This window comes from Cervus elaphus, chromosome 11 (assembly GCF_910594005.1).
Source record: "Cervus elaphus chromosome 11, mCerEla1.1, whole genome shotgun sequence".
NCBI lineage: Eukaryota > Metazoa > Chordata > Mammalia > Artiodactyla > Cervidae > Cervus > Cervus elaphus.
In genome coordinates this window covers 14,206,606-14,226,713 of record NC_057825.1, presented here as the reverse complement: position 1 = coordinate 14,226,713, position 20,108 = coordinate 14,206,606, and the positions used below count along the sequence as shown (strand labels likewise).

The following is a 20,108-nucleotide window of genomic DNA, read 5'->3' as shown; positions in this document are numbered from 1 at the left end:
TCTTTGTCTGTGTCTAGTCTACTGATACGCTTATCAAAGGCCTTCTTCTTTTTTGTTGCAGTGATTTTAATTTCTAGTATTTCCTTATGATTCTTAGAATTCCTACCTCTGCTTACATTATTTATCTGTTCTTACACGCTGTCTACTCTTTCCACATTAATCCCCTTAACATGTTAATCATAGCTCTAAATACTTTATCTGACAAGTCCAAATCTTGCATCATATTTGAGTCTTGGTGTGATGCTTGCTTTGTCTCTTCGTACCAGGCTTTTTCTTGTCCTTTGGCAAGGCTTGTAATTTTTTGTTGAAAGCTGGCCATGAGGTATCTGCTACTAGGAACAGGTAACCAGGCTTTTAGTGTGAAGGTTTGTGTTAATCTAGCTAAAAGCAGGGCTGTCTTTCAGGTTTGCTGCAGCTATAGGTGCCGGAGGCTTCAGTTTCCTCTAGTTCCTTGCTGTTTTCTCTCCTATTGTCTTTGAGTTTCGCTAAGAAGTCTACCTTAAATAGCATCTTTCTCTTGCAGCTCTCTAAGCTATAGTTGACCTGTTGACATGTGCTATGGCATTGGGGAGGGAAGCATTCTGTAGGCTTAAGACTAAATCCCAATTGTTTGTTTCATTTTTTGTAGTGTGCCTGAGTAGCTGGGCTGTGACTTTCTTCTGCCTGCCGATGCAAGAAACACAAGAGACTCAGGTTTGATCCCTGGGCCAGGAAGATCCCTTGGAGGAAGAAATGACAACCCACTCCAATATTCTTGCCTGGAAAACCCCATGGACAGAGGAGCCTGAAGGGCTACAGTCCATGGGATCGCAGAGAGTTGGAGGTGGCTGAGCACGCACGCACTGCATAAGTGCCTGGACTGTGAGCCTCTTAGCTCCTCTCTCACTCCCATCTGAGACAGGAAGTCTGCCCTTTACCCAGATCAGATAAGACTCTGGTAAAGCAGTTTTCCTTGGAGGCAGACCTTTGTTACAGACAAATGTGTTGTGCTTGCATGCTCAGTTGGGTCTGACTCCTTGAGACCCCATGGGACCATAGCCTGCCAAGATCCTCTGTCCATGGAATTCTCTAGGCAAGAACACTGGAGTGGGTTGCCATTTCCTTCTCCAGGGCATCTTCTTGATCCCGGGATCGAACCCACAGTGGCTTGGGATGCAGTGGCAGATGCAGTGGCATCTTTATTATTGGCGCCACGTGGCTTCCTTACAGACACAGATCTAGGTGTATTTGAAAAATGATCAATTCCTTCCCTTGTTGCTCGTTGGTAAAGAATCCCCCTGCAATGCAGGAGACTTGGGTTTGATCCCTGGATTGGGAAGATCCCCTGGAGAAGGAAATGGCAACACACTCCAGTATTCTTTCCTGGGAAATTCCATGGACAGAGGAGTCTGGCAGACTACAGTCCATGAGGTTGCAAAAAAGTCGGACATGACTTAGCGACTAAAGAACGACAATGACTCTTCCTCTGCTCCTCCTAGAATTGAGAGGGAATTTCTCTCTAGCCTTCTTTGTGAGAACCTGGAGATAAAACCTGGAGCTAAAACATATATTTTTTTTTTTTTTTAATTTTTTTATTAGTTGGAGGCTAATTACTTCACAAAAATATGGAACGCTTCACGAATTTGCGTGTCATCCTTGCGCAGGGGCCATGCTAATCTTCTCTGTATCGTTCCAATTTTAGTATATGTGCTGCCGAAGCGAGCACTAAAACATATATTTTATCTACGAGTTTTTAACTCTCAACATGGTCCACACTGAGCCTCCAGCAATCTATCAATTACCATCAGAAGTGTTCCTGCCCATTATGGCTCCAGAGGCTCCCCCGGGGAGGTTTATCAGGTTGTGATTCTGTGTTTTCCCCCTTAATCCAGTTTTTCAGGTAGGGTTTGCTCTATGAACTCAGTTCTCTGGTGGATCTAAGATTTGTAGTTTCTTCAGCTTGGTCTTCCTGAGAGGCTGGAAATGATACCTCCTGAGGTCTTCATGTGTTGAAGTTGGAAATGAAAAGCTGTGTGTATACATGTAACTTTTAAAAACACTTCATAAAGGTCATCTTAAACAATTTTGGTTATTGTCATTTGCAAACTGACAGACTCCTGTCCTTGAGGCACTCACAATTTGGAAGCAGGTGGCAGAGAGAGTCTGTCATTAATTTCGGAAAATTCTCAGCCATTCTTTCTTCCAAAATCTCTCCTCCTCCTTTGCCTCTTTCTTCCATTTGGAATTTTCATTACACATGTGTTTGACCTTTTGTAACCGTCCCACAGTTTCTGGGTTTTTTTTTTTTTTTTCTTTTTTTCCTGAGTCACATGGCTTGTGGAATCTTAGCCCCACCAACCAGCAATCAAACATGGGCCCATGGCAGTGAAAGCACGAAGTCTTACCCACTGGATCACCAAGGAATTCCTAGTTTTGAATATTCTGTTCTCTTAATTTTTTCCCCAATCTTTTTTTCTCTTTGCATGACAGTTTGAGACATAAACAATTACATCAGTAAATAAATGAGGTGAAGAGTGAGGAGCGCTGAGAAATGTCCCAAGAAGGTCTATGGGGGAACCTGCCCCACCAAGGTGGAGGCTGGGTCAGTATTGACCACACGGCTGCAGTGACCATTCCTCTGGCATCTGAAGGGTGCTGGGGCAGAGAGAGAGGCAACCTGGAGAGGCAAACCAAGGGAGGAGGCCTTGGTTTCTCCAGCTCCCGGCCTAGCGCTTTGTCCTCTGTCCTTCTGCTCACCTTTAGCTTGCTTTGTCAGCTCTTCTGTGCTCACCTGGGCTGTTGATTCACAGTGGAGACGCTGAATGGAGCCAGAGAGGGGGTGGAGAGTGGGCTCTAACAACCCTCCTCCTCTCGTCTCTGAATGAAGCCGCTCGAGACTGATTAGTGATACCCAGTTAGTGATGCTGGGAGAAGAAAGCTACCAGGAGAGCTCTGGTCCCAGCATCCTGCAGCCACCAGCCTTGAACAAGGCAAGAGAAGGTCAGAGCCGCATCCTGTTTGCTGCTGTGTGTCCTTGTATGTGTTAGCCACATTTCTTTGACAGCATATGCTATGAGATAAACATTATTATCCCGACTTTGTTGTTTAGTCGCTAAGTCGTGTCCAACTCTTTGCAACCCCATAGATTGCAGCACGCCAGGCTTCCCTCACTCTCTCCCGAAGGTTGCCCAAATTCATGTCCTGGAGTCAGTGATGTTATCCAACCATCTCATCCTCTGCCACCCTTTTCTCCTTTTGACTTCAATCTTTCCCAGTATCAGGGTCTTTTCCAAAGAGCTGGCTCTTTGGATCAGCTGGTCTAAGTATTGGAGCTTCAACTTCAGCATCTGTCCTTCCAATGAATATTCAGGGTTGATTTCCTTGAGGATTGACTGGTTTGATCTCCTTGCCGTCCCCACCTTACAGACAAGAAAATGGGGTGCTGGGGGAAGGAGTGTGCTCATCTGGCCTTTCTGCACGCAGCTCGAAAGGGTCAGGACTGGGATTCAAAGTCAGGGTCCCAACTTTAAGGCCAAGCTCCCTCCCCTTTACCCCCATGGGGGTGTGCAGGCCCAGTGTGAGTGGGCCTTGCTCTCTGTGATCTCTGCTGTCAGCATCTGACCCCTAGATGCACAGGCAAGTGCTGCGGGGGATGTCAAGGCAGGCCTGATGGAAATCTGGCTTGCTGCCTCCATTGTCTCAGCATCTTGTAATCTGGTCCTGGGCAGGGGGCTACGGGTGGAGGCCACTGTTCATGGGAACTCAAGCAAAGAGGGAGTGTGAACCATCAGACTGGGACCCAAGCCAAGAGAGCAGAAAGAAAGCTGGGGCTTCGGCCAAGGCTCCAGGCCCACGGGAGCCTCCAGCTGGATGGGGCCATGCGGGCTGGTCCAGATGTGGGTCGCAGAGTTGCTGACGGCTCCTTGTCGGCAACAGAGAGAAAAAGCCAACTAAGGGGACAAGCCAGCCGATGAAGTGCTGCCGTCCAGGGAGAGAGGGGCCTCTGGCCACTCAGGGAAGGAGCCCAATCTATTCTGAGGGAGGCTTCCGAGATGGCACAGTGGGAAAAGAATCTGCCCACCAACGCAGGAGAAGCAAGAGATGGGGGGTGCAATCTCTGGGTCGGGAAGATCCCCCTGAAGGAGGAAATAGCAACCCACTCCAGTATTCTTTCCTGGGAAAATTCCATGGACAGTCCACGGGGTCGCCAAGAGTCAGACACAACTGAGTGACTGAGCACCCATTATGAGGGAGCAGAGAGGCTTCTTAGAGAAGGGAACCCTAAGGATGAGCAGAGGTTGGTCAGGGCAAGAAGGGAACAGGGTGTTTCTGGAGAGGGGCGGGGAGATGGGGCAGCAGGTAAGAAGAGCTTATTGGTGAGGAGCTGTCTCTCCCAGCTGGGGAGTTCAAGTTCAAACAGTTCAGTCTGGCCTGAGAGTCAGATGTGGAATATAGCATAGCAAGAAATGAGGTTGGGGTGTGGAAAGGGTCCAGACGCCAGATAGTAAATGGGACAAACTTACACTTAAAAAAAAAAAAAAAGATTGTTTATCTGAAATTCAAATTTAACTGGAAATCCTGTATTTTGTTTGCTAAATCTGGCAACTCCAGCCTTGGGGGCCATTTGGACTTAATTCCTAAGTCATGGGAGCCATTAGCGGTTTGGTGAAACTTGCTTTTTAACAGGAGATGAGCAGCAGTGTGGAATGCGGGGGACAGGGAGACCAGTGAAGGGAAGCTTTAGGGGTGAAGCATGGGTGGGCACACAGGGATTTGTTAGAGAGGTAAAGTCCATAGAACTTGGTGAGCAATTGAGTGTGGAAACTGAGAAAACAGGATGGTCAAGGGTGACACCCAAGTTTCTGGGCAACTAAACAGATGATGGTGGCCTTTCCTAGGATAAGAAACAGGTTCGGGAGGAGGGAGAAGCCAAGGCCAGCTTTTGACATAAGGCCTTTCAAGAAGAGGGGTCTGGGACACAGCTGGAGATGGGATCTGGATCGAGGTGAAGGGTTGGGGCAGGGAGCCGACATTTGGAAAAGATCAGCTTTTGGAGTGAAACCCCTGAAGTCGTGGGGAGGGAGGAGGCCCTCAGGGAAGCTCTCTAGGGTAAGAAGGAATGGGGGCTGAGAAGGGACCCCTGAGAAATAATAATAGTTCAGAGGAAGCAGAAGGAAGCAAAGCCAGAAAATTAGATCCAGAGGCTTCGGTAGAGGTTTGGAGAGACACAGGAAGGGTCTTCGTGACACTGTGTCCCCCCAAGAATCTAAGGCAGGACGGAGTCAAACAAGAACACATTTGAAAGCGTCAAACATTACCAGGCCATCAAGTCACGTGAGAACAGAAAGTGATCCTGTAGATCTGGTCTTAGAGACCCGAGGAGGGTGTTCCAAGGACGGACAGGGGCAGAAGCCAGGTAGGAGCGGGTGAGGAGAGAGTGGGAGGTAGGACTTTGACTGACAGCCACTTGGACATGGTATCAGCCCAGATATCTGCTCTCTGTCCCTCCTCAGACCCTCAGACTGACAGTGAAGGGTAAGAGCAGGTATAAACCCGCCCGTGATCACAAAGAAGCCGGGAGAGGACCACAAGCAGAAAAGATGCTGGCACTTCCCTGCCGGCCCTGTGGTTAAGACTCTGAGCTCCCAATGCAGGGGGCCCAGGTTTGATCCCTGGTCAGGGAACTAGATCCCACATGCTGCAACTAAGACCTGGTGCAGCCAAATAAATGAATAAATATTTAAAAAAAAAAAAAGAAAGAAAGAAAGGCAAGAAGATGCCAAAAAACCTTTGGAAGAAGGGATGCTAATGGAGAAGTAGCTACAATCTGAAATGCTGGCAGAGGGATTTCTCTGCTGGCTCAGTGGTTAAGACTTCACAATTCCAAGGCAGGGGACTCAGGTTCCCTGGAACCAAGATCCCACATGCCAAAGGCTGTGGTCAAAATTAAAAAAATAAAAAAGGGAAAAAATGAAGTGCCCACAGAGAAGAGACAAAGGAGGAGCCAGTCAGTTTGTCCTGAGCATCCCAGAGGCTCAGGTCATGGAGGGACCAGGCCTGGTGGGAAGCCTAGACACAGAACAATGTCTCTCAGCTCTTACAGGTGTAAATGACTTAACCTGCAAGCCAGTAGGCTGCCTGCAATATGGGAGACCTGGGTTCGATCCCTGGGTTGGGAAGATCCCCTGGAGAAGGAAATGGCAACCCACTCCAGAATTCTTGCCTGGAGAATTCCATGGACAATCCTGGTGAGCTACACTCCATGGGGTCACAAAGAGTCAGACACGACTAAGTGACTAACTTTTCTTTTCTCTGGATCTACGCAGTCCCAAAGGGTGGACCTCCACTGATGATGATGACTAGAGGCCAGGACGCCCCGAGGAGGAAGCTGATGTGAAAGTCAAGGTGACAAGGGTTGCGACTTGAACCAGGGTAGCTTCAGAGGGAAGAGGAGAGGTGGATTCCCGGAAAGTATTTGGAGGCAAACTCTGTGAGGGGAGGAGGTGGCGGGCTGACTTCTGGGAAGAGGGACTTCTGGGGATGGAGGGGGAATTTACCAAGATAGAAAACATCTTCAGCAGGCAGGATCCTCAGGGGACTGCCCGAGGAAGGGACTTTCAGTGACAAGGCTCTTGTTTTGAGTTCTGGGGCAGAGATGAGACCGGAGGATGAAGCTAGGCTGCCACGAACTGAACTTGGTTGAGAAGCCTGACTCCCTGAGGCCGGTTGAGAGAGGCAGCCTTCATCTTGGAGAGTGGGGAGTCAGAGTCAGGGGCCACGGGGGTGGTCGTGGGCAAGAGGCAGTGAGGCAGCCACAGAAACCAGAGACCCTGATGCCTTCCCCGGGGTGACTTGGAAGGAGGAGGACTGTGCTGGAATCAGGCAGCCTCGTCTGTTGAAAATGACACAATACGCAGACCACCTTAAACAAAAAAACGGCTCACAGGGTGGATAGATCTGGCTTCAGGCATAGATGGATTCAGGACTCGAACAATGTCGCTGGCCCCTGCCTACCTCGGCCGGGGTTAGCTCTGTTCTCCAGCTCCCTGGGGAGGATCCCCAGCAGCTCCCATCCCCTCACACCAAGTCCGGCGGGAGGGAGACCCCCAGCAGCTCCCATCCCCTCACACCAAGTCCGGCGGGAGGGAGAGTGCTCGTCATCACTGTGAGTGATACTCGCTCAGGCGTGTCCGACTCTTTTGCGACCCCATGGACTGTGGCCCACCAGTTTCCTCTGTCCCTGGGATTTTCCAGACAAGAATACAGGAGTGGGTTGCCATCTTCCTCCATATCTCAAATCAAAGTCCTGGGATTGAGATCTGTTGGTCTCGATAAGCCTGAGGTAGGTCATGGGTCTTTTCCTGAGCTGATCATGGAAAGCCCTACAGGGCTTGGACTAGGCCATGGGCTCCACCCCCCAAGATGGAAGGCGGAGTTTGCTGCTATGAAACACGTGGGCTGGGGTACAGGCCCCCCAAAGTCCCAAGAAAAGAGAGGTTTCTGCTCAGCACAAGTTAACTGATGTCTTGCTCTGTCACTGGGTCCTGATTCCAGGCATCTCTGAATTCTGGGGACCCTAATTTTATTTTATTAAAAAAAATTTTTTTTTTTTTGGCTGCATGGTGCAGCATGCAGGATCCTAGTTTCCTGACCTGGGATCGAACCCCTGTCCTCTGTACTAGAAGCATGGAGTCTCAACCACCGGACTGAGTTTAGACATCCAATACATGTTGGTGGATTTGGATGGGTGAATGGATGAATGGATAGGCCATCCTTCCAGTTTGCAGGGAGAATAAGTGATTTCCTCCTTCAAGTCTCCCTCTTTGCTATCTTTATCACTATCTTTGTAGGAAATCATGTCTTTGTCTTATTTATTGCAGCATCCCACGCATCCAGCACAGCACCTGGCACTGAGTAAGGGCTCAGAGAACATTTGGATGAATGAATGAACTCATGTACAGGCTGAGCTCCCCGTGTGGTCACTTTTCCTCTGAGCCTCAGTTTCCCCATCTGTGGCCAATGAACGCCCCGCCCCCCACCACCGACCATGACCGAGCAGCCATAATGTGTACAATGGCTCCATGAAAGTCACCCCTGAATGTGGATGTCACCAGTCCCAGCAGAAGCAACCTTTCACACTGGTCACCAGCTCGACAGGACAACCCCCGCCCTGGCAGGGAAGCAGTTAATTGCCCTCCTCAAAGGCAGGAAACCTCAACTGCACCCCTCCCCTCCCCTGCTTGCTGGATCCAGAATCTAATTGTGCAAAGGCTGGAGGACTAATCCATTTAGCAGAAGTCATGGGGAAGGGAAGTGAGGAGTTAGTTATGGCCCCCAGGGTCAGTGATGGGGAATTAAGGTTTGGAATACGTTCAACTCCCGGCTGGAAAACTACTGGGAGATGAATCTTGGCCCTGCATGAAGAAGGACGTTGTAGCCAGAGCTGAACAGAGAAAGAAGGGGCAGGCTTCCTCAGAGATGGTGAGTCTCCCATCACTGGAAGCATTCAAGCAGATATAAGGAACCTACTCAGAGGGGATGTTGTAAAGGGATTCAATGAGTGCTTCCTTCCAGCCTCAGAGTCACAGAATTCCAATTCAGCACGCAACAACAGAGCATCATTTGGGTTCTGGCCACTATCTAAGAGGCTATGCTGCCTTAATCCTCCCAATAACCTAGGGAGGAGGATATCCATAGTCCCATTTTGCAAATAAGGAAAACAAGGCTCTGTGGAACCAAGTTGCTTGCCCCAAGTGACTCCACAAAATGTAAAATAGTGATGGTCAGCACTGGCTGGAACTAGGTGCCATGCTGAGGACCTTATATGCATTAATTCTTTGGATTCTCATGACTATTTTATGAGGTAGATATTAACCTCTCCATTTTACAGATGAGGAAACTAAGGCTTGGAGAGCTTAAGGAATTTGCTCAAGGTTAGAATTCAGTAAGCAGCCATGTTCAGATGCTACCTCCAGTCTGAGCTCTGTTTGACATCAAGTCCAAGCTTTGAAGCAAAGCAGCAGTTGCCAGCTCTGGTTGTCTGGTTCTGCCTGTTGTTCTTTCCACGGAGGCTTGCTGCTGGGCGCAGCACAGGCTCCTGGCAAAGCGCCCTTCTCACTGGCTTCCTCTTCTGGGAGAAGAACCAGAGGACAAGGGGCAGTGGGACAAACTTCTGCCTCTTTCCACCCCTGGAATCTCGTTACAGAAAGAGCAGCTACAACAGAAAGATCGGTCCTGTCCAGCAGGGATCTGCCTCCGGGTCTGTCCTACAGAGAGGGGGTTCATGATACCAGGGGAGAAAGGCAGAGGTGGTAGCATGGTCTTAGACTGGGCTCCACACCTTGGTCTCTGAAGGAGTTAAGCCACCCACTCCTCCAGAACAGTAGGGGAAGGAGGGCCCCAACAATTTCCTGAGTACCTACCATGGGCTTCCCTGATGGCTCAGAGGTCAAAGCGTCTGCCTTCAATGTGGGAGACCTGGGTTCAATCCCTGGGTTGGGAAGATCCCCTGGAGAAGGAAACGGCAACCCAGTCCAGTATTCTTGCCTGGAGAATCCCATGGATGGAGGAGTCTGGTGGGCTATACTCCACAGGGTAGCAAAGAGTTGGACACGATTGAGCTTTTCTTTACTTTTCTTTACTATGTGCCAAGCACTGAGCACATTTGAGCTAGTCTCTCCTTTGCCCCTGACACTGACCTAGAATACTTGAAGGAAAAAAAAGAGTCACTCAGTCATGTCCAAGTCTTTGCGACCCATAGACTGTAGCCCTCCAGGCTCCTCTGTCCATAGAATTCTCCAAGAATATTGGAGTGGGTTGCCCCGCCCTTCTCCAGGGGATCTTCCTGACCCAGGAATCGAACCCACATTGCAGGCAGATTCTTTACCATCTGAGCCACCAGGGAAGCCTCCTAGAATACTTATGTGACATTAATTAGCCCAGGAAGCCTGAGGATCATCCCAGCCTGGAGCTAATTAATTCTGCCCCAGTCCCTTCCCTCTAAATTCCCCAAGGCCTCCATCTGCGGCCACGGTCCACTCAATACCTGAGGCCTGCCCGGCCTCAACCCTGGTTTGACTTTTGGGAGCACCTTGGTGCCATCTGCTGGCTGGTGCTGGAAGAACAAAGGGACAAGTTCAGGAGTCCTGCAGCCGGGTTGTTGGTAGGATGACTGGTTGATTTGCTCCCTGCCTGGCTGCAGAAAGGATTTGGGGGAGCTTCCAAAGATGTATAATACACAACCAGAGCAGAAAACAAGTGTGGACAAAAAAAATAAAGGAACACAAGGATGGGAACATGAAGGCAGAAATGAAGTTAAAATACAGACCATGAGGATTTACTGTTGTGGAGTAAGAGCATAGACGCAGGAAATTTTTTTAAAATATTTATCTATTGGCTGCATTGAGTCTTAGTTGCAGCGCACAAGATCTTCGTTGTGCCATGCAGGATCTTTCATTCAGGCATGCGGGCTCTTTAGTCGTGGCACACATACTCCAGAGCATGCAGACTCAGTCGTTGCTACGAGTGGGTGCCTAAGAGTGCCTTAGTTGCTCTGAGGCACATGGGGACCTTAGTTCTCTGACCAGGAATCAAACAACGTCTCCCCTACATTCCAAGGCAGATTCTTAACCACTGGACCAACAGGGAACCCCCAGACTCGGGAAATTTTGAAGATGACTTTTATTACTCAAGGCACAAAGAAATGAAAGAACATCCTCTAGGCATGGCTGAGTGATCAATCATCTTAGTTCTCATCTGAACAGCTTTGCAGGTTCTTTGTACCCGGGTACAATGCAGGATTTCACACACACACACACACACACACACACACACTCAAGTCACTGCATCTTTCCAGAAACCGTGTTGGAGTGCACAGAGGAGGGAGACTCATTATTTGGATTTGAGAAGTAATTCAAGGTATACATTTGGAAAACAAGGAGAGTCACTGGAAGCAAAATAATTTATTTACATGAAAAAGATTCAGATATACAGTTTGAAAAGACAGTATTGTTTCCAAAAAAAAGGTGGGGGGGAGTATAATTGTGAAAGTGTAAACATTAAGGATATTTCTGCTTGAGTTTTTTCAAATAAGCTTTTATTGGATATAGTCGCCTTACAATGCTAGTTTCCTTTGTACACAAGATGCATAAGCCACACGTATACACATACCCCTCCTCGTGGACTTCCCTCCCATGCAGCCACCGCGGAGCATTAGGTAGAGTTCCCTGCGTTATACAGTAGGTTGTTCATTGAGTTTTAACTTTTGGGACCAGAGGCAGGGAGTTCTTTTGAGGCTGAGGGCCCAGGTTCCTGCATCATTATAGTCTTGCTATGGAGGCCACACCTGGGCCCTAAGTTTCTGACCAGGTGGCAGAAAAAGGAAACTGGAGCCACTCACACAACCCCCAGTCTCAGAATGAAGACAAACCAATCTCCCAGGAGGAGCAGAACCTTAGTACTACCCAAGGGAAAAGTTACTCCCAGGCTGGGTGAGGGGGAGCCAGAGGAAAAAGACAGACTGAAGCTGAGTGATGTCCTCCGTGATGGCCTTTGCCCCATGAACCACTTCACAGGGCATCACACCTCATCTGAAGACAGGACAGCTCTTCTGCTGGTGCCAAGACTCCTGACTGGGCAATGACCTGCCCTGGTCCCTGGAGAGGTTTAGATTGTCAGGCAAGTTGGCTCCCCGGCAGTAGGATCTGATTACAGGTGGGCTGTGGGTACCTTGAGCTTGGGCTCCCTGTGGAAGCCTTGCTCCTGGTCTCTCCTCCAGAGGATTTAACTTTCCCTCCTAAGCCCTTTCAGTTCAGTTCAGTTCAGTCGCTCAGTTGAGTCTGACTCTTTTCGACCCCATGGATTGTAGCATGCCAGGCTTCCCTGTCCATCACCAACTCCTGGAGTTTACTCAAACCCATGTCCATTGAGTCGGTGATGCCATCCAGCCATCTCATCCTCTGTCGTCCCCTTCTCCTCCTGCCTTCAATCTCTCCCAGCATCAGGGTCTTTTCCAGTGAGTCAGTTCTTTACAACAGGTGGCCAAAGTATTGGAGTTTCAGCTTCAGCATCAGTCCTTCCAATGAATATTCAGGACTGATTTCCTTTAGGATGGACTGGTTGGATCTCCTTGCAGTCCAAGGGACTCTCAAGAGTCTTCTCCAACACCGCAGTTCAAGAGCATCGATTCTTCAGCTCTCAGCTTTCTTTATAGTCCAACTCTCACATCCATACAGGACTGCTGGAAAAACCATAGCTTTGACTAGACTCACCTTTGGAACCAGAGATCAAATTGCCTAAGCCCTTTACCTTATGGGAAAAGCCCCCTGGCTCCAGGGCTCCTTCCTGCAGTGGATGCCTCTCGGACCCCACCTGGGTAGACCTGCCTTCTGGATGCTGTGGCAGGCTCCATGGAGGGTGCCAGCCCTATAACCACGGAGTTAGGTTCTTGGATCCCAGGCTCCTCCCAGGCTGTGCTGAGCCCCACTCTGTATCCCCCTGGCTGAACTGGGTTGAAGCAAACGAGATCTCTTCAGGCCAGCTCACAGAAAGGGAGGCTTATGACACAAACACAGGTGGGGCGGCCAAGGAACTGAGAATCTCCTGACACCCCAAGATCAAACAAATCAGTGCTCTTTGAGATGCAAATAACAAAACCCTAAGTCAACCTCAAGTCAAAAAAAGAAAAGGAAAAGAGGAGATGTTGGTTCAGACCTGACTTCGGGTACAGCTGGATCCAGAGGCTCCGTCCTGTGTCCCCATCTGCTTCCCACCCTGCTGGCTCTGGTCTCAGGAAGGTGCCCCCCTGAGGGAGCAAGGTGGCTGCAGCATGTCTGGCTCAAAGTCACCCTCTCGCAGCTCGGAACAGAAAATTTCTCTCTTCCCATCAGCTTTAACCATAGTCCTGAACACCTTCAAGTTCATTGGGCCAGTATAGGCCACATGACCATCTCTGAACCAATCACCGTTGGCCAGGAGGAAAGAATTACACTGATTGGCTAGGCCCGGGTCTCACACCTACTTTCACTCAATCCAATCACTTAAACTGAAATTTTAGAAGTTCCCTAAGGAACACACGCCCGTGTGTGGGGTGGGGAAGGGGTGTCTAATGGCCAGAAATGAGAATGCTGGGCAAATACAGATATGCTTCATCCTGGAAGCCCAGTATCAGGGGCCGGGCTTCCCTTGTAGCTCAGTGGGTAAAGAATCTCCCTGCAGTGCAGGAGACCTGGGTTCGATTCCCGGGTCGGGAAAATCCCCTGGAGAAGGAAATGGCAACCCACTCCAGTATTCTTGCCTGGAGAATCCCATGGACAGAGGAGCCTGGAGGACTACAGTCCATGGCGTCACAAGAGTCAGACACGACTGAGCGACAAAACCACCACAGACACCACCACGTCCAGGAGCTAGAGCTGAGGAGCTGGTGGGGCTGAGGCGGGCACTGCAGGGCTGTGGGTCCCCATGTCTCCCTACTTCTTCCCTCTTGTGTGGGTGGCGACCTCTGCAGTTGGAGGGGATCTGGAGACGCAGGCCGACCCAGGGTCAAGCCATATGGGCTCATGGAATCACTCACTGTGGGTTTGAGTCTTGGCTCTGTGCTTACTGGCTGAGGGACACGGGACACTTTACTTCATCTGACTGAATCTCAGGGTCCCCTTCCAGGCACCTGGGCCAATAACAGGGCCAGCCTCCTGGGTGGCGCTGCCAGAGCTTTCTGAGGTAAAGAACTAAGAATACTCAGCACAAGTTGCTGTGGAATAAGGCTGGAGCCCTCCAACAAGATAAATATAGAATCACCATGTGACCCTGAAATGGCACGCTAGGGACATACCCCAAACAACTGAAAGCAAGACAGGTATTTATACACCCATGTTCATAGCAGCATCATTCACAGCAATCAAATGGCAAAAACAACCCAAGTCTACCAAAAAAATGAACGGATGGACAAAATGTGGTATAGCCATACAATGGAATATTATTTGGCCTTAAGTAAACAGGAATTCTGACATATGACATGAATGAACCATGGAAATACTATGCTAAGTGTACAGAAGGACACACGTTGTATGATTTCACTTGTGTGAGGTGCCTAGAAGAGGCAAATAGAGACAGAAAGTAGAATAGAGGTTATCAGGGGTGGAGGTCAGAAGAAATGAGGAGTTACTGTTGAAAGGGTATAGAGTGGATAGTGGTTCTGGTTGCTCATCCTGTGACTATACCTGTGTGTGTGTTAGCTGCTCAGTCATGTCCGACTCTTTGTGAACCCATGGACTGTAGCCCGCCAGGCTCCTCTGTCTATGGAAATTCTCCAGGCAAGAATACTGGAGTGGGTTGCCATTCTCTTCTCCAGGGGATCTTTCCGACTCGGGGATCAAACCTGGGTCTCCTGTATTGAAGAAAGATTCTTTACCATCTGAGCCACCAAGGAAGCCCCGTGAATGTATTTACTGCCCCCTGGAAAATACACTTAAAAATGGTTAAGATGACAAGTTAAAAAAAATTTTTTTTTCAAGTTTTAAAAAAATTCTTAGCACAGAACCTGGTATATTGTATACTCTCAAGAATCAGTAGCATATATATATCGATGCTAATTTCTCAATTCATCCTACCCTTCCCTTCCTCCAATTAAAAACAAAAAAGAACCAGTAGCTATGATCAGTATTCATAGCATCGCTCACATTTCTTTACCATTTGCTCTCACTGCTGTGTCTGTTTCCGGGCATGCAAGACTTTGGGTACCAAAACCAGGCAAGCCAGAAGGTTTGGTCACCTTACCTGCTAACTCCCTCTTCCCTTTGTGTGCTGGTTCCAGAACTCAGAGGGACAGTGGTTTGGTCCGACTCATCCTTTCAAGCCAAGCTGCAAAGTTACCTACAGACCTGCAGACCCTTGGAGCCAGGGCTCACCCTTGGTCATCTTGGGGGGAGGGGTTCCCTCTGAGGGGCCTGTAGGTGAGGCAGGCGTCAGAATGGTTCCCAGTTAAAACTCATCCTGGGAGGTTGGCAACTCCTCACCTGAACCAACCTGACTATCAGACAACCAGCCACGGCTGAAAGCAGACCCCAGCCCAGGACCCTTTTTCTTAGCCCAAGACCATGCTCCAACCTGGTTTCTGGTCTTTGCCACCCACCCTCCCTCACCCTGATACCACCACCTTGCTCAGGAAGGAATCAGACCCACCCCGCCCTGCAGTCGGGGGTGGCAGCTGCTGTGGTGTGACTGGGTACCTTCCCAAGGCCTCCCAGCTTCTCCACATCAGTTACAACAGTGACCCTGGGGCCTTCTGAGTGCTGAGTGCTTAACGCTGTCTCCTGTAAACCTCACAACAGTCCTGGAAGGACGTTTCCAGGTGAGGAAGCTGAAGCCCAGAGCTGCAAGGTCACTTCCCAAGTTCATCCAACTGGACTGTGGCTGAGCCAGATTTGAACCTGATCTGTCTGACTTTAGAGCATGTGTTTTTCCTGGCTTCCTGTCCCCCAAAGTCACTCCTCCAGAATTCAGCCTTTCAGATCCCAGGCACCAGGGACAGGGCCTGACAACCCCCACCGCCTCCCCACCAGTCCCACCACCAGTGAGAGTGGATATTTCTATAGCCCCTTCTGAGGGCCTCCCACTCCCTTACAGAAAAGAGAGGGGGACGGCTGGGTGGTCTCTAAGGGCCTCCTTGGAGGGGTGGGAAGGTGATGGGGCTGAGGCTCAGGGCTTAACTGGGTCCTGGGCAGGGAGCATGGAGGGATGGAGAGGTTCCCAGGAGTTCTACCTCAGGGGGCCTCTCCTGTCACCGTGGTCCCTGACTCTGTTTTAAGGGCTTTCCCAGCATCATCTCTGGCAGCCTCACAACGGCCCATGAGGTAGGCATCATATTACTCTCTTCATTTTGCAAATGAGGCAAGGGAGGCTCAGAGAAGATGATCAGAAGGCCCCAGACTGCACCTCTAGCATGTGGTGAAGCCAGTGTGAACTGAGCCCTTCTCCACAGTGGGTGTCTTACTGCATCTCCATCCCCCCAACTCTTAGCCTTTGCTGCACACTGCCCCATCTCTGTGTTCCCTCCCTCCATCCCCCCTCAACCCTTAAGGTTAAACCCAGAGACAAGTGGCCAGGCCACTCAGGCCAGCCCGTCCTTTTCTCCTTCCACCAAGTGGAGTACGAAGACCTCTAGGAGAAAAGGGAAGAATCTGGCATCTCAGGCCAAGCCAACCAGAAAGGTGGTGTGTGCCAGAGTATAGAGGTGGGTGGGTGGGGGGGGGGTGATGGGCTGAAGGTGGGGTGGGGGCAGGAGCTTGTACCTGGGAGGAGGCCACCTGGCCTGAAGTCCCAACCCTGCCACTGACTTGCAAGGCCCCCCTCTGCCGGCTGTCTCTCCCTGACTATAAAGGGGGAGGAGGGGTCCAGAGAGCGTGCTTCTCAGCCTGTGATGTGCCTGGGAATCACCTGAGTGTCTTTTTAAAAGGTAGATTCTGACCCAGTGGGTCTGGAGTGGGGCTGGAGAAGCTGCATTTCTAATAAGCTCCCCTGGTCGGTGGTGCACACGCTGCTGGTTCTTGGATGTACCTTTGAGAGGCTTGCTTGACAAGTTTGCTTTTTTGAGCAAGGAAGACTTGCCGGGGTTCCAGACCCTTCCACAGATGTGGTTGTTGATGTGTCGGTCACTTGTTCTTTCATTCACTCAACAAGCATTTTCTGGGCCTCTGTGTGGCCGATGGGGACCTCTGATGGGGTCCCTGCCTGGGGACCCAGAGGTGGACAAGACCCAGTCCCGCACTTGAGGACCCCATGGACACAAGAACCAGAGGTTACAGCCCACAGGACCAGGGCAGGGGGAGAGGGAAGCCAGGGTTGTGGGGGCATTGTGGGACCAGAGGGTCCCCTGAGCCGACATGGGGGGATGTTCAGGGCAGGCTCCCTGGGGAAGGAGACTCCTTCACCTGCTCTTGATGAATGAGCCAGAGAGCGCCTGGCAAAGATGAGGGTGGGGGAAGGGAAAGGGTTCAGGAAGAGGAAACGGCACGTGCAAAGGCCCGGAGAAGAGAGTGCCGTGTTTATGGATGGGAAGTGATTGTGCCGTGAGGGGGCCACACCCAGACACCCAGGGCAAACGCTCCAAGACATGAACGCACACACACTTACACACACACACCGCTTGGAGGGGTCCATGAGGGTAAGAAACAGCGTTCTAAAGAGATGAGAATCCTTGTTCAGGGAACCTCCATGAGCTCCCAGGGACTGGGCTGTTGTGAGATGGTTTCCATGGTAGCTCTTGGCTTTCTTCCCCCGCTCCCCCTCAAGACACAGCAAGGATGGCTTCCAAGGCTCCTTTGACTCCACGACCAAGGCTCTCCCAGCTGCCAATCTCCAGGGTCCACTCCCCTTCTCTTCCCTGACTCCTGGTCTGGGAAAACCCACCCCCCAGAGTCCCCACCTACCCCCACCCCAGTCTGCTCCTGCCCCTGCCTGCTCTGCTCCATCCTCAATCCTTTGCTGGCCCCCCACCCCTCCCCAACAAGTTGGGGAGCAGTTCTGGCTGCCGTCTTCCAATGTGACTGAAGCGCAGAAAAAAGCAGACTTGTGCCCAGGTTTGAATCTTTCCATCTGGGGCAGCAACGCAAGGGAGGTCCTGTCTACAAAAGGTCATGGTCTCAGACTCCCTCTGCCTGGCCGCCATCCCAAGGCCAAAGCGTATGGTCATCAATTCTGTGATATTCCTGTAGATATCTGAAGTTCCAACTAACTTTTCGTCTGCTTGTGCCATCAATTACTGAAAGAGGGATTGTAAATCTGTCTCTTTTTCGTTTTCATTTTTTTGAGTTTTGCTTTGTATCTTTTGAGGTGACATGACTAGTGGGATGCAAATTTAGCATTGGTGTATCTGTCTACTATATGGAACATTTTTTTCGGCTGTGAATAACTCTTTATCTTTATCATTTTCCCCCCTTGAACTCTACTTTTGCTGATACTAATGTAGCTACACCAGTTTATTTGTGGCTACTATTTGCATAGCATAACTTTTTCCATGCTTTTACTGTCCTTGTTTCTATATCTTTATACTGGACATCTTTCTCCTGTCAGCAGCATATGATTGAATTTTATTTATTTTTATCCAGTGTGGTAATGTTTGACTTTCAATCCGAGTATTGAATGTGCTTGCTTTTAATATAATTGCCAATCTATTCAGCTGTAGGTCTTCTATGTTACTCTTTGTTTTCTATTTGTCCCACTTTTTCTGTTACTTTTCTCTTCTTTCTTGCCCTCTCTTTCCAAGCTGAAATTACATACTCAGCAAAAAAATATCCTTCAATAATGAAGGCAAAATGGAGATAGTCGGGGCAAGTACAGAACTTCTGTACAAAAAAGATCTTCATGACCCAGAAAATCATGATGGTCTGATCACTCATCTAGAGCCAGACATCCTGGAATGTGAAGTCAAGTGGGCCTTAGGAAGCATCACTACGAACAAAGCTAGTGGAGGTGATGGAATTCCAGCTGATCTATTTCAAATCCTAAAAGATGATGCTGTGAAAGTGCTGTACTCAATATGCCAGCAAATTTGGAAAACTCAGCAGTGGCCACAGGACTGGAAAAGGTCAGTTTTCATTCCAATCCCTAAGAAAGGCAATGCCAAAGAATGCTCAAACTACTGCACAATTGCACTCAACTCACACGCTAATAAAGTAATGCTCAAAATTCTCCAAGCCAGGCTTCAGCAATACGTGAACCGTGAACTTCCAGATGTTCAAGTTGGTTTTAGAAAAGGCAGAGGAACCAGAGATCAAATTGCCAATATCCTCTGGATCATCGAAAAAGCAAGAGATTTCCAGAAAAACATCTATTTCTGCTTTATTGACTATGCCAAAGCCTTTGACTGTGTGGATCACAATAAACAGTGGAAAATTCTGAAAGAGATGGGAATACCAGACCACCTGACTTGCCTCTTGAGAAATCTGTATTCAGGTCAGGAAGCAACAATTAGAACTGGACATGGTACAACAGACTGGTTCCAAATAGGAAAAGGAGTACATCAAGGCTGTATACTGTCACCTTGATTATTTAACTTATATGCAGAGTACATCATGAATAACGCTGGGCACAAGCTGGAATCAAGATTGCCGGGAGAAATATCAATAACCTCAGATATGCAGATGACACCACCCTTATGGCAGAAAGTGAAGAAGAACTAAAGAGCCTCTTGATGAGGGTGAAAGAGGAGAGTGAAAAAGTTGGCTTAAAGCTCAACATTCAGAAAACTAAGATCATGGCATCCAGTCCCATCACTTCATGGCAAATAGATTGGGAAGCAGTGGAAACAGTGGCAGACTTTATTTTTTTGGGCTCCAAAATCACTGCAGATGGTGACTGCAGCCATGAAATTAGAAGACGCTTACTCCTTGGAAGGATAGTTATGACCAACATAGACAGCATATTAAAAAGCAGAGACATTACTTTGCCAACAAAAGTCCATCTAGTCAAGGCTATGGTTTTTCCAGTAGTCATGTATGGATGTGAGAGTTGGACTATAAAGAAAGCTGAGTGCCGAAGAATTGATGCTTTTGAACTGTGGTGTTGGAGAAGACTCTTGAGAGTCCTGTGGACTACAAGGAGATCAAACCAGTCCATCCTAAAAGAGATCAGTCCTGAGTGTTCATTGGAAGGACTGATGCTGAAGCTGAAACTCCAATACTTCGGCCACCTGATGAGAAGAGCTAACTCATTTGAAAAGACCCCTGATGCTGAGAAAGATTGAAGGCGGGGGGAGAAGGGGATGACAGAGGATGAGATGGTTGGATGGCATCACCGACTCAATGGACATGAGTTTGAGTAAACTCCAGGAGTTGGTGATGGACAGGGAAGCCTGGCGTGCTGCAGTCCAAGGGGTCGCAAAGAGTTGGACACAACTGAGCGACTGAACTGAACTGAACAGGGGCAAATAAAGACTGTCCTAATTCATCACCAGCTCACCCCATCAAAGGAATTATTAAAGGATGGTTTTCTGGCAGGAGAAAAATGGATCCCAGATGGAAACTTGAAAATGCAAGAAGAAATGAAGTAAAATAGAGAGAGAGAGAGACAATATGTGGTTAATCTCACCAAATATTGTCTGTATAAAACAATAGCAATATCCTCGTGCGGAGTTT

At 49.2% G+C, this 20,108-nt stretch overlaps 1 non-coding gene across 1 annotated transcript; it reads right to left on the bottom strand.

Moving 5' to 3' along the window:
* Positions 1-1,598: 1,598 nt before the first annotated feature.
* On the bottom strand, positions 1,599-1,705 carry LOC122704216. The gene has a single exon (XR_006343817.1). It is a non-coding gene; the product is annotated as a U6 spliceosomal RNA (small nuclear RNA).
* Positions 1,706-20,108: the final 18,403 nt, after the last annotated feature.